This window comes from Stegodyphus dumicola, chromosome 12 (genome assembly GCF_044657685.1).
Source record: "Stegodyphus dumicola isolate Sdum_Otavi_A_Nest chromosome 12, ASM4465768v1".
NCBI lineage: Eukaryota > Metazoa > Arthropoda > Arachnida > Araneae > Eresidae > Stegodyphus > Stegodyphus dumicola.
The window spans coordinates 59,748,077-59,773,021 of record NC_140779.1 but is presented as its reverse complement, the minus strand read 5'-3'; the positions used below and the strand labels follow the sequence as shown (position 1 = coordinate 59,773,021).

Genomic DNA, 24,945 nt, shown 5'->3' with positions numbered 1-24,945 from the left:
AAAGAGAGACCCTTGACATTTCAAAGTGTTGAGGGAAATGCGAGTAACTCAACGCGAAAGTTTCTCCGTTTTTCAAACCTTCCTCTTTTCTATCAAAAAAGTATTAAAATAGTTGCAACGCTACCAGAAGTTTTCAGAAATTAACTTCAGATTAAGTAGCTTTTAAAGGGCAAACTTTGCTAAGGAAAGGTTACCTGGCGTGAACTTTAACTTTCTCCAGGCAAATCATAGGTAGAATCAGAGTCTCTCTTTTTATTTGCACCCATAAGAAAAGAATGGCAGAAATAGTGATCTGCATAAAAAATATAGCTATAAATGGATTCACAAATATTGGATAAAAACAGGATGATAGAAGAAGGATGGTATAAATTAACCTTTTAGTAATATAAATAACATGAATTTTAATAATAAAACAATATTAACATATATTGCAATAATTAATAGATGTTAGCGTAACAGCTGTATATAGCAGACATTTATATTATTTTGTTTTAATATATGCAATATTTTAAAAGATAATCCCTTTTTATTCCAAATAGAAATGTAAACGTAACTTTCATTAATTTAAAAGTCACCATGCAAACCTTTAGGATTAGGGCATCCTAGTTTTACAATCCTTGGGAGAATTTATCAATACTCAGAAAAATTTATTAATGCAAGAAAAATCCTTAAAACTCGAAACTTGAGATTCCCATTCCTTTTTTTGCACTGATTTTGAGCCTTTTTAAAACAATGGGTTTCTTCATCGACACACTGACACTTTTTCTGTAACATATGGCATACAGCATAATCATAATATAAATAATTGCACAAAGATAAATTAAAGATAACGATTAGACTCAGAAAATACCCACAAGTTTTGAAAACAAAACTATTTTTGTGGCTTTTTATATTAAGTTTACAAATATAAAAAAAAAAAAAAATTCAGATACAAAATCACAGATTCTATTTGCAAAACGTTCGATTTTTAATATGATTCGTTCAAATATAGCTATCAGCTACATTTGATATATTGATGCATTTATTTATGAATTTTAAGGTTTAAGTGCGAAGAATGTGATATTTAATAAATAAAAATAACAGAAAAGGTGTTAAAAAAACGCTCCTTTGGACGTAATTTAAAATCTGAAAACTTCCAGATTTTTTTTTACATATTTATTTTTATTATATTCATTTTTCCGTTAAATTTTACTTATTTTGTTAGCTTTATCAGAATGCAAAACAGGAAAGGTTTAACAGCTATGAAGTTTGTAATTTAGAGAGAGAGTTTTGGCAACACGAATCGAAATTTGCTTATCTCGTAAGTCTCTCACCTGTTGGTACAGCTGGTTTTGGTAAGCCTTTTTGCTCCATAGTCTAGAAAGTGGCGTATAGGTGGAGTTGGAATGTGTCAGTATTAAATCTATTGTTGGCATTCTTACTGAAACATTCATAAGATTCTGCGATATATTCTTCTTTATAAGATTCTGCGATAAGTGGTGGTAATCTTTTGCTAAATTTAGGTATGCCTATAGTTATACGTAGTAATAGTAGATTTTTAGTATTAGTACATTTATAATCTCAAAGATCCTGCGATAAGTGGTGGTAATGTTTTGTTAAATTTAGGTATGCCTATAGGCATTTTTAGTTAAATTTAATTTAAATTTAAATTTAAAATTAATTTTAGTTAAATTTAAATTTAAAGTTAATACATTTTTAGTTAAATTTTGCCTTTGTCTGTGTTCTTATAATTCTTTGCTTCTAGCTCAATAATAAGTCATACGAAGCACAAGCAGGTTAAACAAAAAGAATTTAGGATATAACACCCAAACAACAGCTCGGTGTTAATTAGGTTTAGGATATAACACCCGAAAAGCAGCATCATATTCTATGTTAATAATGTATTATTTTTCGTATGCAAAAAAAAAAAAAAAAAAAAAAAAAAGAACAACTTTTGTTAAGTAACACAAAGCAGTAGCCAAATCAACAGAGGAATGAAGGAAGACACTAATGAAAAAAATCCAATCAAATTGAAATTTACTTAGTATTCAACGAAGTATGTGACATCGCACCGTTTTCTAGAGATCTCATACGATTGCTCTGGGATTATTCTGAAACTCCCACTGTTGTATTTGAAATTTAATGGTAATAAAATAAATGGTGTTACAAAGAAAACGCCTAAACTTTCAGATAAAGGTAAATTTATTGATTTTCAATAAAAAGTAAACTTCACTAACACAAAAACAATCATAATAAATGCAGCTTTAATAAATATATATCGATAATTTAATTATGGGCTATTTTATCGGATATGTTAAAGTCCTTTTTGCTACACGCACACCCGGAGTTCTGTTTTCAATTTTCAGCAGCCCACTTATCAATTTTCCTTTTGGTACAGTTTTAATCTCTTCTCGAATGGCAACTTTCAGTTCGTTCATTCTACTAGGTTTTTCATAGGATTTTAATTTGTGTTAATAGCATTGAAAGAAATTGCAGGTAGACAGAAATAGTCATCATGGGAGCTAAAGAGCATTACCAAGTTGTTTTGGAGAAATAGTTTTCGAGCAAACTGCATGGTAGCCTCTGCAATGGTGACTGTGGCTTTTCTTCCATAGTGATCCGTAAAGATCGAAGTTGTGGGCCCAAAAAATGCACATCATATTGAAATAATGCTTTGATTTCCTTATTAGTGTTCTTTTCCAAAAACGCAAGGGCCAGCGATCCCCACTTTCGAAAAGCGGTACTAAACAGTAACCTCACTGTGAAGAGATTTCTTATATAATTTTCTTGTATTATTTGCTGTCCAAAAATAACGCTTTCACTCACTGGCATTGCAGAGTCATTAGGTCTTTTTGAAGCAGGGTGTGTAAAAAATGTGCAATGTCTTCGATGGACTTAGAACCTAGATCTCTCGAATTCACGCCGTGCGTTTTACAGTTTCACCACAAAGGCGTGCTAGAAGGAGGGAGAAAATACCCAACATATCTAAATAGAAATGTGATTCACAGTCATCGCAAACACGATACCATGTTGTTCAACAATTCCAAGTATTTCTTTACCAAACAATCAGCGTTTGGCAAAATCATTTTGAACTTTTTGAAAAGTGACGAATGAAATTTTAACTCATTGTGTTCGATACTCTGCAGTGAGATTAGAAACAAACGTAAAACTGGAACATGTGGAGCAGAGCATTTAGTGGAACACAACCCCTAGTGGTAAAAAACAATTTCGTTTCTTTAATTAGGTATTTATATCGATATTCTTGATCTTATTTACTGATAATATATCAAAACCTGAGATAGAATTATATTTTTTCTGTACAAGCTGAACTACTGCAACAAATGCTTTTAAGAGAAACTCATGATGAAGCATTTGTTTAATAAGAAAACAGGTCAATATCAGGTAAATTTTCTAGCACTAACTCAAATTAATTCTGATTCTTATCCACTTTATTTCATTACTAGACTCTGTGCATAAGTTGCAATATTTGCAATATGAATAGAATTATTTATGGGAGGATTTTAATTAAAACATTTTTAGCATCCATCATATGATTTCATATCAATATTCTCTACAAATTCAACTTGTGAAGACAAAGACAACCATGTCTTTAATAGTAATGACTCTGAAACAAAACAAAACGCTTCAAAATAAAGGATTATAAGCTCTTCAAGGCCATCCATGCCAAGGAGAACTCTGTGAAGAAAAATATTGATTATTGTTATTGATACAGAGCGAATTGTATTCCGAAATTACCTCACTTCAGGTAAGACGGCAAACTCTAATAATCTAATAATCAGAGATGAAGTATGTTACAAAAGACCTCATCTTCTTAGAAAAAATGAATTCCTTCATCACCGAGATCAACAAAGAATTAATGGAGCAGTTGAAGGTTTTGAAAGAAAAGAAAATTGTGAAGGTCCTTTATATTTCTACTTGCCAGATTTTACTGAGTACATGCAACGGTTGTAAATAAAGGTTTACTCAGCCAAGAGTATACAAACGTATGAGACAGCTAGGTTGAATAAAAACAAATCGGAATCATATAGTAATGGAGGGTTTGAAATGCCATCTTCATGTATTAGTGTAGAGCGAAAATAAGAATTGGAATAACAACATGAACAAAATGCTTTTCATTATGCGCAAGACAATTTCGCAATGCATTGAGGTTATAGGAGGGTGTTCAAAGTTATAGCCATGAGCTGCGACACATGTTTGACGTCGTCGCTCCCAATTTGAAAAATTCCAAGCGCGCCTTGGACTTCTAAAGCAGCTACAAAGATTCGTGCTAGAAGGTCCTCATTACTTTCTAACTTGGATGTCGTATATCAGTTCTTTCATGTGCTCCAGAAGAAATAAGGTATATTAAATCTTGCGATCTTTCAGATCAAACAACGGATCTCCAGTCCGATCCACTAATGTTCAAGTATCATGTTCAGGCCAACACTTTGGTTTTCGACTGTGCATTGCTATAAGATTCTAGTTTGCTTTATTCAACCTATCCCTCCCAGCAGTTTGTTCGCGTTTAGCTATATCACCATGTATAAATGTATATGTAAGAAAAATAAAGAATACGTAAAAGATTAAATTAGCAGCGCAAATTAATTTCCCTTCTTTATTCTAAATCCAGCTACATCTATTTGCACTGCGTCGTTTCGAGAAAAATCTATGTCATATGACTCTTACGTAATTCTGGTGATGTAAATGGAACTGAAACTCAAGCAGCTAAAAATAATTTTACAGCAATATTAAGTATCCAATCAAAATGCTTTGAGTACCAAAAGTAACTCAGTTTGACTTAAGATTTCATACTGAACATATAAGGATAATGAATGAATGAATGAATGAACATAACGCACTTGCTTTCCACGCTTTGACTTAGCTAGACTGCTGTCTCTCTGCTGCTGCTTTCTTGCTACAAATCTATCAAAATGTAAGCCCTTTGGAGCAGGCACATTTAATGTGCAGACTTGTGTGTAGCCGCAACATGTTGCTGAAAATAAAACTGAAGATTTCATCTGCCTTCGCCTCCAATTTCCTAGTCATTATGGATCAACACTTCTACGCCATCCAAATTCCTGCTCCTGAATATATTACATATATATATTACAAAGCTAAGATCTAAACCAAATATTTGCAGTTTTGATTCCGACACAGTCTCAGCCCGAATGGCGGAAAGTTGTTGATTTAAATGCAGAAATTAGTTATTTTTAAAGAAAGACACCAAAACGTTTTTTTGTCCTTGTTAGGTGTAGTTTTGGTCAATTTAATAAATTTTGCAGAATTCTTAAGTATAATTAAGTGTTTAAGAATTCAAAGATATTTAAAAGATTGTAATATTTTTTTATATTTTTAAGTAAATTGAATTAAACCATATAAGGTCATCTATGTATTTTAAACCAATTAGTTTAAGCTGGTGGGATAATTCTAAAAACATTATGTTTAATTAAGGAGTGTTGGAAGCAAAAAATCTTCAAAAAACGGTGATTTGGGATTTCTAAGTTTTCATATTCTCTACACTTTTAGCTTTCTAAAAATACCATACTTTAATCACTACGAAAATTTGAACTGTAAAACAATATAATTTTAATTTATCATCGAATGCTCTGATAAATCATGATTTTTGTATGAAATGTGATTTTTTCATACTCGATGTACCCTTTTTTTCAGGAATCATGTAAATTTTTATGGCTTATTTATTATGTTTCCTAATATTTAAGGAAATGAGTTTTTGTGATAAACTAAAGAATTTTTTTAAGTGCTATATTTTACTATGCCTACTACAATAGTTTATAAATTACTCTAAATCTCAAAATGTTTCAGTACTCATTTCAGTATAATCAGACAGGTGTACTTTAATTAGACAAAAAATTTCAAACGTGTATCTACAGCAGATTTTGAGAAAAGGTACAACATCGAAAATGGCCAGTTTAACATTGTTTGCACAGGGGATTAATCCACTTAATGCAGGATTTTGCTTATTTACATTTTTTAATATTAAAAATGGAATTTTAAATGCGTTTTCTTGACGGAACAGAAAAAGAGGAAATTAAATATTATAGTCCCGTCATTTTAAATCTATTATTCAGGGAATTAATCCAGTAAGATGCCACTTTCCTAATATAATCCTTACCAAGGTTAAGCGGCTTAGAATTTAAGCCAGGGTGCAATTTTTGATAAGTAAAATACAGCACGTGAAACTGACTTTTCATTATGAAACATCAGCAGCCCGTTAAATCTTGACGGAAATTTATGAATAGAATTCTTAAAAAATTTCCATTTTCATGCTTAACTGATTAAAGTTAATATTTAATCATTATTAAAAAATATCGCTACAGCTTTTATAGCTGTATTTTTAGGTACTTCTTTCTCGTAAAACAGAGTAGTGTAGGTCATTTTTCGTAAAACAAGTTTCACTACCTTACACATTCCTTTAACCTTTCTTGGAGGCTGGGGCCGAGGGCTCGTAGATAAATATTTGGCTGTAAGAAAACTTAAACTTCATAATAACGGATTTTAAACTATTATTCAGGGAATTAATTCTGCCGTAAATTTCGATAACAGTTTGCATTCAAATTGCAAAAAAAAAATATATATATATATAAGTAAATATTATTTTCTCTCCTTTTATTGTAATTTTCGATATGATTTCAGAAATAAGTGGATGATAAATTTTACTGAATGAAATATATTTGGAATTCATCGTGAAAATGTGGGTTGTCCCCTAATAAAGGTAAACATGAGTTGCATATGAATATTTTGTTTAGGAGTATTTACTTGCAATGCAGAATATTTCCGTTTAAAGGGCCAGGAGAAATGCATCCGAAGAAGTATCTGTTGATGTCTGCAAAGTTTGCTCGTTGACCTTGGCGGGATACGATGTTGCTGGCGGACGAAAATGTAATGAAGAAAATAACGTGTACAAAACATCATGGGAGAAAAGAAAGCAAGAAGATTACATCGCAGTTCTATAAAGCACCGTGACATAAAACATCGTCGTCGAAAATCAAGCGGTTTGAAAACATGGCATAAACACCGTAGTAAAAAAATCGTGGTAAAGAACAAAGCGCTCACAAATCATCGTTTGACGATAATAATGCAGACATGTGTTTCTCAGGTTTTAAAAGTTTTAAATATATGTTCCATAATGATTAATAATTTGTGAGTGCAGGAAGGAATGAGGAATATGTTTGCTTCTATATTACATATTTTTGGATAAATTAATATTTTTTGGCTAAAAATGCAAAGGGGAATCTTAAGCATTCAAAAACGAAAATGATTAGAACGTATAGCAGTTAAAAAGTTTTAAATTTATCTACTTATCTTTTAAAATTTCTTATTTAATTAATCTCTTTTAAGAATTTGTACTGGCAGATTTTTATAAAAAATGTTGTCTAAAATAATTATAGAAGAGAAGATGAGTAACTGAATGAAGTTTCACGTATTAAAATTATTTAACTAATAGAAACAAGACAAGATTGAACAAGACAATAATTGAAATAAGGCAAGATTTAATTTTTACTAAATGAATGTCAGATTAACAAAATAAAAGATATTCACCTTACAATTTCCTAATTACTTAATACTACTTTGACGAGACTCTTAAATAGACATCTGAAATATCTTAAATTTGACGGGGGAAATAAGATCTACCCCATCTGTAGAAGACTCATGGACATCTTCTTACCTGTTTGGGACTTGTAAAAGAGGACCTATTGAAAAGACCTACCTTCGTATTGGAAATATTGATGGCTCTCGGACTCATGGATCTGGTCTAGTATAATGGCTAGTCAGTTACGATCAGTAACAACAACAACAAATGAGAATAATTAAATAAGGAATCTTAATAGTTAATTATATAAATTAAAAATAATATTAATTGCTATATGTTGAATTAATTTACTACTAATTTTCATTTTGAATGCTTAAATTTCCTCTTTGGTTCTTTAGCAAAAAATTGTTAATTTATCCAAAAATATTAAATATAGAAGCAAATATATTCCTCATTCTTTCTTGCGCTCAGAAATCTTTATGCAAACATACATTTACAACTTGTAAAACACATGTTCGCGAAATTATCGTTATGCGATTATTTACAGGTGCTGTATTTTTTAGCACAATATTTTTTATGTAGATGAATTTTCATCATGACATCTTAATCTTCGATGTTTTTGAATCGCTTGATTTTCAACGACGATGTTTTATATAATGATGTTTAAGAACTGCGATATTTTCTCCTCGCTTTCTTCTCTCCCACAATGTTTTGTACAACGATGCTTTCGCCTTGCGTCATTTTCTCCACGACATTTTCGTCCGCGATGTTTTGCTGTGACGTTTTTACCTGTAACCGAAATTCCATATCCGAAAAATAATGGCGATTACTGAAGCAGCGTTTTGCTTACTAAATAACATATGACATTTGGAGTAAATAACACATTGTTTAAAGCAGCGGTCGTCAACCCTTAGAACTTCAAGGACCACTACATATATAATTTTATATTTGACGGACCACTAATATGAATTAAAAACAAGGTAAATACATTTATACAATAATAATCAGCAAACTACATATATTTCGTTCACATTGAAAAATTACATGAAAAGTACAAAAAATCTTAACTTCTTGTACAGAAAGCTTCACATTTCCATATCACTGAAAAGGAACTTCGCGAAAAACAAGAACAAATCGGCGAAACCAAAGCAATATCAATAAACTGATATTGTTATGCCTCCAATTTTCAAGTATTGTAAACATAATAATCATCAATTACTCAGCAATAGCGCCATTGATCAACAGTTAGACAAAACAAAAATGGAAACTTCTAGTGATGCAATTATAAACAAGAATGCAGATGGTTCACATAAAAGTCCAACAAGTTGCTTATTGACACGGAGGGAAACTGTGTTAATAATGACTACAATAGTATATATTGTAAATAAAAATGGGAGAAAATTCCAGTTCGCGCTAATATTGATAACAGCAGCATATCCATGGATACCAACTCTCACTTTGAAATGGCGCTAAATACACCTGCAAAAGTAGCTAAAATGTCGCTAAATTCAGAAGGAATTTCGCTAAAAGTTGTAACTAAAAATTTTTAAAAAAAGTATAATAGGTTTACTTACTCGTCATTTTTTAAACTGGTTCTTCATAAAAATATAAGGCCCACCAGCGGCCAAGCGGTAAAGTCGCTGAACACTGGTAGATAGGTCCGAGGTTCGAATCCCGCGAACGGGCTGGCTGCGTTTTCATGGTTTTCCCCATGTGTAACGTGTATACGAGCCAGTTTCCATTAGAAAGCCATCCACGAAGGCATCCTTCTCCTTAGACGAGATAGCCCTCGTGTGCTTTGCTATAATTAAATTAATTAAATACACACACACCATAAAAATATAAATAACGTCCCAATTTTTTGGCGGACCAGCAAAAAGTTATTATGGACCACCGGTTGGAAACCGCTGGTTTAGATTTTGCTGTTATTTTAAAAACTTAACTTATAATGCGATATTTATTTCGAACTATTTAGAAATTCCCGCTTTGTAAATTATATAATTTTTTTACCCTGACGCAAGTGGTTTGTCATTGCGAGCTAGAGAATGTTGAGAGTTTTTTAAATCTTATTTTTTAGAATTAACTAAATCTGTTACAATAATTTTTCCCTTTTAAGAGGATTAATATATTATTATTTTCAGATAAGTCTGACAAACAAGAAAAGCTGATTTATCGTCTGTTTGCATTTGATCATATTTTCGATTTCTTAGTGTTGTAATTTTTTAGCTTTAAGATTAGGTCTAGCTATCGCATTTATTGAAATGCTAAATTTTCCGTGAACCCTCAAATGGTGAGTTTGGATACAGTTGAACTACTTCATTCTTGTTTCTCTGAATATGTTTTACTACTTTGGAATTTGAAAATTTTGTTAATATAAATATGACTAATATTTTTGCAAATAATGTGTAATAATTTTATTTGGTACTATTGTTATACATAAAATATAATAATTTTGTATGATTAACTATTTATGTAATTTTCAGTTAATTACATAAAAAATCATCAGATATTTACACTGTTTTTAAGTGTTAAAATTTCTTTTACTCTTTATTATAAATCTTGCTATCAGAAGTGTGTGTTATATTTTATGTTATATATGATGGTATCATTTTTCTTTTTTCTTTTATATGAATGAACGTATGTACATATAAATTTATATATCTATTTTATTATTTTTTTTACTTTACATATTTTGCATTTTTTACTGGCAGTTTTAATCACTTTTGCTTTTTGTCTGCTATTAAGCTTCCTCTTTATTACTATACTAGCAGCTACACGTCCAGCTGTCGTCTGGCTTTAAATGTACCGGAAAATGCCTAAAGGGAACACCAAACATTAAATTTAAAAATTTCGCAAAATTTTACTCTGCAGAACAACTTCATTAAAAAAACCGCACAAATTTAAAAAAATTATTACATATAACAAAATTACAATGAAATAAGCAATATCCCTTAATACAAATATTAATTATCCTAATAAATAAATTAACCAACTTCCCGTTGCAAAATCTTAAGAATTCAAATGGTATAAAGGAAGATAAGAACTTTGTTTCCTAAAACAATCATGCAAAACTTTTTATATAATTAACATCATATATAATTAAAACATAATATAAAAAATTACAATGAAAATAAGCAATAAATCTCCTATTTTCAAGAGAAAACAGTCAGCATTCCAGTATCCAAACCAATGATAGAAAAACTCTTGCCAAAACCACATTTCTAAAAGAATGAAACTATCATCAGAAAGCAATAACCAATGAAAATTATGCTTTGTGGATGACATAATTCAAAATATACAAACCTCTTTGCCGTTAGCTAATAAAGAGAGAAAGGGAAGAAAAAGGAAATTCTTTCTGTTGTGCCTGGCGAGACACATGCGCGTCAGAATAAGAAGATTACGATCTGTGTGCTGCGTGTCCAAACATCAGAAGTAAAAAGCAGCATTTTATCTCATATTTTCAACAGTCAGCAGTCTGAATGAAAAACTGTTGCCAAAACCACATTTATAAAAGGATGAAACTATTCAGAATGATGCGATAAATTAGAAAAGATAAAATAAAAAAATCTGATTCGAATTTTGAAAAAAATCACTTCGAAGTGCACTGGCTATTGTCTAGATGAACCTATGTACTAAATTTCGTAGACCTGGGTCTATTAACTTACGCGCTGCACGAACGAAAGACACACAGACTCTTTCTTTTATTATATGTAGAGATTATTAAGCTAAACGGCTATTTGCTCGAAATACTATTTTGTATAGTTTCCCATTTTGTAATGAAAGAATAATATATTATATTTTGCCATTCGGAAAAGAGTAATTTATTATTTTTTTTCATATTTAATCTGTCTGTGATTAACTAACAAACTAAACTACTTAAAAGCAATAGAAAGGAAGAAGGAAATTACATTTTTTACTTTTTTAATGTGATTGAATTTAAGTAAAACATACATTTAATTAATGATATTTTGTAAACTATTGCTCAAGTGAAGTTGAGAAAGTGTCAACCCATTTACGGATGTACTTAAAAGAAATTCAGTAGAACTCGATTCTAAAGCAAATATTTAGTAGAGCTGGTACCCCTGAAATTTACAAATACCTATCTAGGTTGTTACTAGAAAGCCTGAAATTTGTATCGCATGTGATTTCCATGTTCGGTTATACATATAAGTGTGAACAGCATTTATCATTTATGAAAAGGAACAAATTCTGAACGAAAATCAAAGTCAACAGACAATCATCTGATATCTGAAATTGCTTGTGCTAGCAATAAGTCTCCTGACTTCTGAAAGCTAGTTGCAGGAAAAAGATATTAGGTATTAGAAAAGAAAAAATATATATCCATCTAGCAACAGGAAATATTTATGTGACTTCTATTTGTTAGATAGCATTTATGTATTTACTCACTTTTTAAATTACATCACTAAATATGAAAACGGTTGATTCATTTGAGATACTGAGTTTGACATAACTGGGATACATTATACGGATGCGAGGAGCCAACTGACACATTTTCAGACTTGGATATTGCTCTGGCATGATAACCTGTCGGTACTGGTTAGAAATTGAACAATGGAATACAGGAAGCTATTCGGTACAATCACTCGCAAATAAATGCTGGAATATGCAACAACGTATTACCGGTGCTCTTAGATAATATGAAATACATGACAAAGCTACAATGCGATTATGTACCAAATTGTATAGTGTACCAGATTTTGGTTCTTATGGAAATTCCTAAATGATCATACCCGTAATGACTATTCAAAAATTCAAATAAACTTTTGGCATGAAGTCGACGGTAGTGACGATGATCTACGGAGATATGTGTACAACAATTTTCAGACATGCTTGGAGAGATACATTTATATTAAAGAAGGCGTATGACCTTAGAGAATTTTTAAAAATTAAGCTTGCAGTTTGCAATAATAAATAGTGTACATGGACATATTTAGAGAAGAATTCACTTATTTTTCCCATGTTCGTAAATTATCTATGATTTTGAAAACAGCGCTTATATTTTTAACTCTCATTTAGCTTTTAAGAATTAATATGAGGGTGTTGTGTTTATTTTCTTTTTCAATCATGGAGCTTTCGCTGTAGGGTATTAGATGTATTCTTCGAGAAATGAATATTTTGATGTGTTTAATAAGCGTTCTTATGTATCGCACCGGAATAAACTAGTTTTAAACATTCTGTTTAAACAATGATCCTTTTAATAAATGTGTCAGCCAGCTGCTTTCTATCATGTATTCATATTGCTACGAAATTTGTATACATGTAAGTAATTTTAGTGAAATTATATTTAAATTGTAGTATTTCTTGTATAATATATCATGAATGACCTCAAGAATTGAAACTTCGTCAAAAACAGAAGGCTACAGGGGGCAGGTCCATTGAGGTAAAAGGCTATCTCGCCAGTCTGAAGAGACAGCGCCAAGATGAAGATGGTTTTGGCAATTAATTTCAGACCCAAAATTTGGCGAGAAATCGCCAAAAGCTGGAAACTTGGGGATATAGTATATATATCACGGATGTAAAGGCGCGGTAAGATAGCTTCCCTGCAAAGCAGTTTTAGGGTTGCCATAAAATGGCAAGGAAAAGCAGGGTTGCCAAATGTCGCCCATTTGGTGATATACCATGGACGAATAGAGAACCTTCTGGAACGAATTCTTACCGGTTTAGCCCAGAATGTTCTCGAACACAAGCCGAAAACTATATAAACCCTGCTGGTCTGCAGTCAGTCAGTAGTATCGAGTGTGTGTGCCCCGCATAGAGTGCGAGAGGGTCAGTATCGAGTTGGTGTCTCGTCTAGCGAGCCAATCCCTGCGGAGTCGATCGAGTTGACAGCCCGGCAGCGAGTGCCGAGTGGGTCGTCGAATGCACCGAAAGTGTATCGCGGTTAGTGCATCGTGGAGAGAGCGTGTTGAGCTCCGGGAAGCGTAATGGCAGACCGCACATTGAGTTGAACAGTGTTAAACGAATGTCGCATACTGCGCATGCCCAGAAAACAATTTGGCGTAATTACTATGTTGGCGCGATTTGAAAAGAAGATAAATACGGTATATGGTAGATGTACCGCCATCTGATTGTAAACAAATCTGGCGTTTAATTCTTCGTAGAGTATAATGTAAATGTAAATTAATTACTGTGTTAAAATACTATTTTTTGCTGTACTGCTCAAACAATTAGAAAGCTGAAATTATTGCGAAGTAATGTGAAGCAGTGTTTGCATTCAAAATGTAAAATATAATACATATGAAATTCTGCACATTCCTTTGGAACTGTACAAATTTTCGTTCAGAAAAAGACTGAAATTTAGGATATATTAGTTGAAAATTTATTCATTATACTTTTAAGCAATAAAAACAATTCAGGATTTATCATACATTCCATTCGTACATACATAAACACTGAGGAATATAATAAGTGCTTGCAAATAACACTGAAGAAATTTTACAATTCCTTAATGCTAGTTATTAAATTCTTTGAAATGAGAAAATAAAAGCGCGAATATACGCTAACAAACTAAGCGAGATACTTCAGTTTACAATTACTGAGTTATAACATGTAAACAAATTACATTTAAATAACGAATTATTACGAACATGTTAGCAAATATTAAATTCACTGTTATTGACAAATTACAATGAAATATATATTAGAAAAATAAGCAAGTGCAATCGGTATGGACGTTAAAATAAGTAATAAGCAAAGTTCCACAACATTACAGTTGTAAACATCATTCGAACACACTCGACAGCCATGGTGATCACGAATAAGCTAGCGTAGGGTTGCTTAGTCGCCAATATTTCTCCCGGAGCCAAAGGTACACCATCAAGCATGCGCAGTAAGCGAAATTTGCTTAGCATTGTTTAACTCAATGTGCGGTCTGCCTCCGGGAACGACTTAACCGAAGAGTCGGGAGCTGTACTCTGAGTGTCGTCGAGCGCATCGCGAGTAGTAGCGTGGAGAGTCTCGAGAGTACGTGGAGTTCCGAGAACGACTAAGCAGAGTCGGGAGCTGTACTCCGGAAAGAAGAGTCGAGTGCTTTGTAGGAAGCTGTCTCCACCGTGATAGCCTGATAACCTGAAAGCTGTGTCGCTGATTGTTCCAACGAGTGTTTATAATAGATCTACGACGACTGTAAAATTGACTTTGGAGCTGTCCTGACGAATACTGGCTAATAAAGTGTGTTTCGATACTTCATCAAGTGTCGTCGTTATTCACTCCAAATCTACGAACCCCGTACGAACGTGAAGGAAGAAAATAACGTAACAACTGGTGTCAGAAGAAAAGAAAAACGCAACAATATATTTCGAGAAATCAAAGGTATTGGAAGCATTTTGGCGGCCTTGGGAAAACTATATGAAACTGCAGAGAGCATCAATTTAGTTTACATCAGAGTTTAGCGCAGAATACTGAAAGTACTGTAACGTATTTGCGTTGCTACGCTACCAACATAATTCCACTAAGAAATGTAAATTACCGCAGACGATTATCCGCAAAGAATATCTGCAGACGATGCGCGCGCTTAAAATTTTTTTTTCAGTTATTCTGTAAGTTTTGACTAATAAAGTTGGTTGTTATTTCAAAAATGACGAGAGTTCATTACCGTACTGAGAGATCACGTGAAAGCTCACATTGGCACTTTTTATATTATCTTGTGTTTAACATTCTCAGTAGTTTGAAGTAGTAACTACTGATTGTGCTCTGTCATGCTGAGAACATCTGTACGAGTACTTTTGTGAGATGTTCCAGAAGTGTAAGTATTTCTTTTGGGAAGATAAACTTTTCGAAGCCATCATCTGTTCTGTACGTATTCGGTCCATTAAACCCGTTCATACGCAGTAAATATCTACAGATTTTCTTTCTTCATTAGATAACGCATTTCTAAATTTAGGAAAGAAATTTATGACATCGAAACTATATTGAGAGAACACACAGAGTGACTATGGTAAACAATCATTTCTTGAACTTCAGAACTTCAGCAAAGTCATAATTGGGAGGTTAATTTATCGCTTGAATTAAGATTAAATAGTAGTGTATATTTCGAATATCTTACTACGAAAAGTAAAGTTATTTAAACAAAAGTAAGTTAACAGTTGTTACAAAAATTAGAAAAAATAGGAAAGCATCTGAAAATTACTGAAATATTCAATATTTACGGTAATCGTTTATAATTTTGAAATCTATAATCTATAACAGGAATTCGCGCGGCGATAAAATTATTATCTTAATTATAATTTCAGTTCTATGCGCCTGGAACTCACAGCTGAAGTTTAAACGCCCTTTTTTGACGCCAGCTGTAAAGTTTAGCCAGATTTTTATGATAAATATCTCACTAGCTGTGTTTCCTTTCTAATAACTGATGTTTAAAGTAAACATGCGATTATTCTCCGTGATTAAAAATGGAATTAGTTATTTTTCTTTGGGAAAATAAATGTTTAACTTTATCATTCTGCGTATACTTCAGTGGGGGCAGAAAATTATTCTGCTTGGTGCAGAATGTTTTATCTTTTGAAGAGATGATGGGAAATAGCTGAGTAAACAGAAAACTAGATCTAATTGCCTAAACTGCAATAATTGTTCCTTCCTGTATAATTTTTAACACTTGAAATCAAGTGTTATTGTTTTCACCGAAACAAAAGTAAATTTAGCTTCTTGAAGTTTGTTGCTAATCGATAGATAATCTTTCACATTATAAAACTTCATTTCTCATCTGCAAAGCAAAATAATTATTTATAAACAACCTGTGTTTATAATATAACATTCTGCAATAATTATTCTTAACATTACATCCAGCAGCTGCGCAATAAAATATATAATATAATAAACAGTATAAAATGCTAAACTCTATTATTTTATATCCGCACTGTTGTTCTACATCATAAATCAAATTTAATGGAAACGGGAAGTTGCAATTGTATCAACATTAGTGTTAAAAATACTATTCTTATGACCGAGAGTACCTGCTATGGTTTGTTCCTTTAGAAAAGAAACTTCAAGGACATTTTCTCTCCGTTCTAGCTTCGTAGCCATGGTAACCACTCCTATGGAAAATCGTCAAGTCCGCTAATTTGCTAAAGTCCCTAGATTTCCTCTATGTGGTGATACTAACGCGAGTTAAGATCGTAAATGGGCGAAGGGCGAATACAACTTTGGAGTGCTAATTTAAAAAAGAAAATAGATAATAGGGTGGAATCTATGGTCATATCCTTCGTCTCCTGCCAGCAATTTATCAAAAGGATATTCTTATTGCCGAAATTTAAATGCCAACATGTCATAAACACTGTATTTGCAAACTTTCATGTATTATCCCAGATTCAAAGTCATTAGCGTTGCATTAGCGATGGAACTGAGTAATTAGCGTCTGCTAACCAGTTTACAAACGTTAATCAATGTTGCCGTCGCGAACTCCATTATATTACAAAAATATTATATTGTAAATATTTATTTTATATTAGTGCTTAAATTTTTATCATTCATTAATTTATGTATAATAATTTAAATATCACCATTTGAAATTTAACAATCATTAATTTGTATTTCAACTGTAAGAAATGACAATTTTGTGCCCTGTATTTTATTGATTCACATTTGACGACATTTTAAAATTTTATTTGATATGTGTTTTATCTATTATTTCACATCAAAACAGGTACTGCAGTTTTACTAGAAGTCTTTTTTTTTTTCACTTAAAAAATGCTTTAGGGAGATTTCAAAGCAATTCTAAAAGTGCATCGTAGTTTAATCTGGAAGAGTGCCATTTTTATACAACAGCCGATAGAAAATATATTGCACTGTGCATTTTTGAGGGATTTTTTTTCAAAAATGTTTTCATACAAACGTATCTTAAACGTCAGCGTAGCATAAAAAGTACTAAATATTCATCACCTTGAAATGTACTTGTTACCTCCAGTGGGATCTGTGAGAAAGGATTTAAGCTTTCTCTGCGTCGTTCTATAATATTTTTAAATGTGGGAAAATAAAGTTTCTATTAATAGACATCTCCGAACTTTTTTCCTGCGCTCTTCAAATCAATTATCCGAAGCAATGAAAATGACTTTAATAAAGACAAAATAAAACAAATCGTGTTTTCTCGTCTCTAATTTTAATAAATTCGGTCTTCAATTTTTTTCCGAAAAAAGTCTTCTTAGCCCTTCTTTAGCTTTTTGAATTTAATAAGTTTTTAAGTTTTCGGAGGACTCATCTTTCTCTGATGATGAGCCCGCTGCCAGCGTTAAATAATTTTGTGTTTTAAAGCATTTGAAGGAGTAATCATGCCTCTTAATAGTTTCTGCACATTGTTTTATGACTACCAGAGATCATATCGGTAGCGTTAGGGGATGTCCTTTGAAAGAGGTAAATAAAGTTTTAAGTTTTCACCCCCTTCCTTATATGCTGTCTTTGGGACTTAAAGAAGAGATAATGGGGAAATACGCCACTTTTATTATTCACGCAATTTGCAGTTTCTTAACAAATTGAGTGACTGACAAGCAGTGTAAAAAAAACAAAACCCCTTAATAACGCAAGAGTGTAATAAATAAAAGAACCTGTTAATTTTTATTTATAATGATGTGTCTAACAGAAATGATTTACAATACCTTTCTTATTAATCAAATAGTAGGACATGGTTGCAATTTAATGCAATTGTTAAGAATGGCCGAATCTCGTTTATTATTTAATCTTCTCATCAGCGTTGAGCCCTGTTCAGAGTGTACTGCAGGGTTCAGAGTGTACCCAATATTATACCTATGAGAAAGAAGAAGGAATACACAAGCCTAGAGGGATATTTGAACCTGTACTATAAAGTTCAGAGTAGCAGTCAGCAATTGCTAAGACTAGCCTCATAATAGGGCAACATTTAACTGATATAACATGTCTATTTAATTATTTTTATGAATAGGTCACTCGTTTTGTTATTAATATGAAATATCTATAAAATGCTTATTGCTTATCCCTATTAATAAGAATCGTTTCATCATTTTCTTCTTATTTTTCACTGAAAAATTCGGGTCTCTTTAAAAAATTATGAATCGAAAGTTGAAATTTTCCTAAGGTAAATGTTTATTAAAGTAACATTTACCTTAGGTAAATGTTACTTTAATAAACAATTAAACTTAATTAATTTTTATTATTAAAAGTAAGAACCAGCTATTCTTTCGAATATGATCACATTTAACATTCACAATTTTATTTCCAGATTTACATATTTAAAAAGAAATATGGTTGGTCTAATTGGTGCATACATGTGTTCATGATTGTTTTTGGTACAAGGATGAAAGCCGTGATCTACGTGAAGATCGCAAGGCTCACACCACCAAAGTGTGTTTCATACTTTGTGCATCTGTGATACCGCAGTAGGCTTCCCTAACTGCTGATTTTGACTTAACAGCCACAGTTACATATAAGGTTTTAAAATGCATCACAATGAGTTATAAGCTGTGCCATAATATAAGATTTTTTCAAAATATTTAAATATCAACAACTAAAAAGTTATTTGTAGATTGTTTGTTTTTTTTTAGATAATTGCGACAAAGAACATGAAAGTTATCGGCCTGAACGGATTGATGCCTTTCTGAAAGACTAAGCATTTTGCATTCGCTTTGCACACGAAGAAAATCAAGGAATGTGGAAAATCACATGCACATGAGAAAATTCACATGAAGAAAATACTTATCCATGCAGTCAGCCATTCTCGCGAACTAAAATCCAGCTCGAATTAGTGCTCACTGGATCGCTTAATTATTTAGCAGCTCCTTAATGCAAGTGTTTTTGTAATTTTACTGTGGTTAATAATTAACATAGTATAAATTCAGATAATTTTTAATATTAATACATTTAATGTAATTTAATAAATAAACTTTCTGCTGTATAGGTTTCAGGTGTTTGAAGAGAAAAACCGTTCAGATTATTTAACGTTCACTACTAATCGATTTTCGTTCTCGGAGACATGGCCTCCTTCATGTAACTATGTTGTAGGAAAGGGAATAGATTTCATTTTTTAGAGGAAAGCTTTTCTCCCAATTTTTCATGTGCGCCAAAGATGTATGGCAAAGTTGAATCTTCGCCTGTAGTGAAAAGTCTTTTTGCTTGAGCAGTTCTTAAAAATATATGACAAAACGCTTTTAGATTGCATTATAATGGCTGGAAAATGTTTCCATTAGATTTTTTTGCATGATTTACGCTCAGGTGCTTGACGTTTAAAAAAGTCAACAGCTTACAAAAATTTCTTTCAGTTTGAATTGAATCTGTTGGATAAATTTTTATAGCTTGGTTGTTTCCTGTTCAAAATTTTGTTACATTTCCGAAACTTATATTTTTAAGCCACGTGAAACAAATTCTCTAATGTTACTTATGACTAGCCCATTCGTTAAATTATTGTACTCTTGTAATTAAGTTTACCTCTTAAACATTTTTCCACCCGGCTGCGCTTGACTCATCATCATTACTATATTTTCATTTTAAAAATTCAAATATCTTAGCACAGTGGTCTCAGGCTCAAGTTGTATACGAGCCAAATGTATGGTAAAAAAAGCATCTGATTGGCCATGTTTTTTTTAACAAAAGGAAAACTCTTTTATTAAAAAATAAAATGTATTCGAAGTAAATTTTATATTCCGCTTATGAAATATTTATCAAAAATTATATAAACAATTGTAATAATAATATCACAAAGAAAATAATTTTAATTTATGTTTGTTTTCAATGTGAAATATTATATTTGTTACCTGCAAGACATTTTTATTGGTTACATTTTGGTATTCAAATATACTGAGAGCTAAAATACTGAATTTTCAGACTGAAATTTGTTCGAAACAGGTTTAACATGTTTGATTAATCATTAAATAACTGACTTTAATAATTGAAACTAAAAATAAACAAATTGTGAAAAATTAAGTTTTCAAAAAAATTCTCTAAGTACCACAATATTTGAGAATAAATATTTACAATTTAGTCTCTTTCTCTTATTTATTAAAATTCTCTTCGAAGCATAAATGAAAATACATATATTAGCATGTAAATAATTATAAACTTCTTTATTTTCTACTACATCTTGATATTTGATGGCGTTAGCGAGAAATTACTCAAAATTATCCTCATCACGGATTATAGATGCTTATCTGTCATTCCAGTTTTTTTTTACTGATTTTCAACTGGGAAAATTAAAATTCTTTCCTACTAATTTTCAATCTGACATAAACATATAAACGTATTTCCAACTAATGCGATTGTTCTTAATGCAAAAATTCGTAACGTAATATTTACTTTTTGACTTAGTGAAAAAAATAATCTCTTAATAATAATCTCTTAAGTTTTTGACTTAATGAAAAAAAGTTAATAAAATCTGTTTCTTCAAATCTTTGAATAGCATTTTTATCACATTGTGAATAAATTAAGTTCATTTATAAATTTTCTGATGCGTTATTCATGTTCGGATTTAATGGTAATGAAAATAATATAAACTTGGACTTCAGATAATTATTGCAGCAACACATTTGCAACAAATACGTAAGTGAAATCTATTCACCGGCCGCATAAAACTGCTTCGGGAGTCGCCAGTTTGAGTAACCTAGAAGCACTTCAAATTTTGAAATTTACAATAATATATATTTCAATGTACAGATTTATAAAAAAATTAGTTAATACAAATAAATTAAATAAAACGAACGGATAGAAAAGTGAATAAAATTGTATATTATTTGGTATTAATATTTAAAATTCTTAATATAAATTACCGAAATTTTACAATTTATCATTAGTTTACTATCCACAAATAGAAACATTTCACGCCAGATCTTAGCCCTCCCTGATCAGTATGTAACTAATTGTGACTAACAATTTGTTGCTCGAAGGTTCAACCCTTATTTATCTGATTCTTTTTTTTTACCCTGTCTTCTTTCTTTCGCGAATACCAAATTGTTTTACTTATATATTCCTTGATAAATAATGTCTTCATTAAACGAGTTGGTGAAATGATTCATGGTTTCGGCCACTCCCGAGTGTAAACCAATTCGCTACTAACGATACGTATCTTTTGATGGATATGAATAAACGCTATTATTCAGATTCGTATCTTCAAACCTTTGAATAAGATTTATATATCAGACTCTAAATTAATTAGTTCCATTTATAGATTTAATGAAAATAATTTGAAATCGGACTCCATATTGAATTTCTTAAGTCTGCTTTTAAATTTTAGTCGTAATAAGGCTATTTTTCTTGTGTATTAATGGGATTTTTTATATGGAAGAATAAGATGAGATTTAAGACACAAAAAATTATGTTTTTTTATTTTTATTTTTTTTTTTTATTTATTACACAAAAAATGTTTTTTTATTTCAGTTGTATTTCTCATATTTGTAAATTTCACTTTAAAAGCTTTGAAAGAAGCATACATGTCCGTAATAAGTTCACCCTTTCCTTGTAGATCTTTATAGAGAATTTTAAAAAAATTTTGCCTGTTAAATCAAAAAGAAATGCTTGTAAGGATAATGTTAATTTTATTAACAGTTAAATTTTAAGTCCCTTTCCTATCGATTCTTAACTTCAACTTACTACTTCCGGCCAGAACGTAGTTTTAGAATCACGTCTGAATACGTAATGAGGGACAGCGGTATTTAAACGCGAAGTTCTTCGGTTTTAGGGAGAGAGATACCAGGTATTCTGTCTGCACGCGTCCGCCTTTTCAGGCTACTCTCTCGTAAGCTATTATTATGCTAGGCCGTACTTTAGTCCCTTGATATCTTTGCAGGCTGTTAACGTTAAGGGGCCAACTCGGTTAGAATCTCAATAGCTTCGGCTATATCTCTTTCGTTTATATTAGTTTAGTATTATTCTTAGTCTCTTAAGTTCAAAGCCCGAGTGTCGTCTTTATTGTACACTCCAAGACGCAGTTTGTTAAACTTCAGTTGGAATAATAAAGGGCTAGTTTACCCTTCTATCTTGTTGTTTCCTGTCACACGAACTCAAGCGATTATTCGCTTATCAGTTCTTAAGATTCTTCACGTTCAACAGTAACTCAGAATTACACTGTGATGAACTCTACATGCTAAATCCATATATCATTATATATTATATAGCTCGTCGATAGTTTTATTTTTCGTGTCATGAAAACTTCAGTAAAAAAATCATTTTAATATAGCTCCTCAATTTAAACATCTCTCGTTATAATAAATCATTTCTCGGTACTCACTTTCAGTTCCTTCAAGCAATAAAACAAAATATCGATGATTCAGAACTCGTCCATGGACAATGTTTACTGCTTTAGTTATCACACATCCAGCTACCATTAAAACTGTACATCCAGTTCACCAACTAATGACTGACACAAGGAAAGTAAAAGTGCCAACTCATTCAGAAAAAAAAATAGACGGAAGCACCACAATATAAAAGGCGACTAAAAAACCAACATCGCACCATAACTCAGCCATGAGCTTAGCTTGCAAATATATCAAGTGTATAACTTTTAACTGAAATCATCAATCTATTCATTCCGTTTCTTTCCAATTCAACAGCCATTGCTCACATAAACGTAACCTATATGTTTATGATGTTATTTATATACTTAAACTTTAAATTGGCATTTTCTGAGATGCGATGATTAATGTCCCTTTTTTTCCCCCTAGCTTCGTTTGTGGGTTTGTCAGAGCGCTGTTATATCTGTTACATATGCACTTTTGGCTGCGTGCCAGCGCTGGCTTCGAACTTGGTTGGAATGTAATGATTGCTCAGGTGAATTTATGTTATATCTAATTCTATAAGTACTGTATTAAATCAAATCCATGACTGAAATGAAATGATGGGCCGCATACCGTCCTTGGGCCGTCAGTTTGATACCATTGGGCTACACTGCGTAAATCATCATATTGCAACTCCTTTATTATAAACAGAACGTTTTTTCCTACCACAGCGCTTGATGTGAGGATGGTTCAGATTTAGCAATAAATATGGCTGCCAATAAATATTATATACCGTTAGAAACATACAGACAATATTCTGTTAGTTATCAACAATAGCAATACATTTTCAGAAATACGGTTGGCCGTCATTGCAGCAGCAACAACTATAAACTGTAGGAATATATCCTTTTATCACGTCGTCACCTTTGCCAGTTCTATAAGTTGCCAACACTCGATTTCCTAAAATTTAATGGACATTTCAAAATTTCCACTAGAATAACGTAATTAAATATATAAAAATAATAAATTCCAGAATTAAATTGTTGGCGCTTTAGTGAACCAAGTTCCTTCATCTCTTTGAATGGAAACATCTTTCGAAAATTGTATTCATTTTCTTAATATCTTTGTGTTTGTTCTATATTCAAGAAATTCGGTAACTGTAATTGTTTAAATAATAGCTATATCAAATTTAGTAAAAAAATTAAATGATTAAACTGAAAATTAAATGAAAAATTAGCGTAAATAATATAACATCTTTTACTGAGAGCAGTTTCACCGGAACATTTCACTTCAGTTTTATCAAATGTGTTGTTGTTAATTTTAACATGTTCATCAGAAATTGTAATGTTATTCCCATAAGTTGGAGTATGCAGTCAATTAAAAAAAATGAAAACATAAGAAAATATCTAAAAGGTTTCAGATTTTAAATTACGCCCAAAGCGGCGTTTTTTTAAAGTTTTGTGTGTTACCTTTATTTATTAAATATCACGTTCTACGTACTCAAACCATAAAATTCAGTTCAACAGCAATATCGCAAAATAATTTTACAATGAGCATATCTTTAGAATTTCCAATACACAGACTCGCGCGCCGGAGGTAAAGATGTTTTTTTTTTTTTCGTACAGTGTTGCCATTGCTTGCTTTGAAATCGTTTATTTTGCTAATCAAAAATTCGTTGAAGTGTTACAAAATATGAAATCGGTAATAAAACAAATTTAAAATTCAAAATAGGGCTTCTACATGTCCATATTCTATGGAAGATTAGGTTATTCAAATTTTGATGGCCTTAGGTACCGTTGTTTTATCACAATACGAGAAACAATTAGAAACATACATACATTCATGCAGATTCTTCATATTTAATTTGTTTAAATATTATACAGGGCGATAGCATTTGGTGGCAATAATTTGAAAAGTGAAACAACGCTTATCGCGAATTAACGTAAAATGCCGAACCTAAATTAATAGTCCTTCTGGGCAAGTTGCCCCTTTGGAATAAAACGTTGGGATCGAAGCATGTTTTATGCTTCTCTGACAGGAACAAAGTAAAACCTCTTCCTTCACGAGATTGCTACGAAGAAAAATTTTGGAATTTGTTGGAGATCCAAAGTGAAGACGAATTTTAACAGTAGCGAGAAACTGCTGGTTCATTTCCAGGATAAACAGTATGTTGGCAGAATGTGAAATAAGATACCGGGTTTAGTTATTTGGATTAGATTGATATTGACT

The 24,945-nt window shown here is 31.6% G+C and overlaps 1 protein-coding gene across 2 annotated transcripts in view; it reads left to right on the top strand.

The window, feature by feature from the left end:
- Window positions 1-24,945, top strand: part of LOC118194064 (cell adhesion molecule Dscam1-like) — a 572,732-nt gene that overhangs the window by 268,648 nt on the left and 279,139 nt on the right. The gene's annotated exons all lie outside the window — the stretch shown is intronic.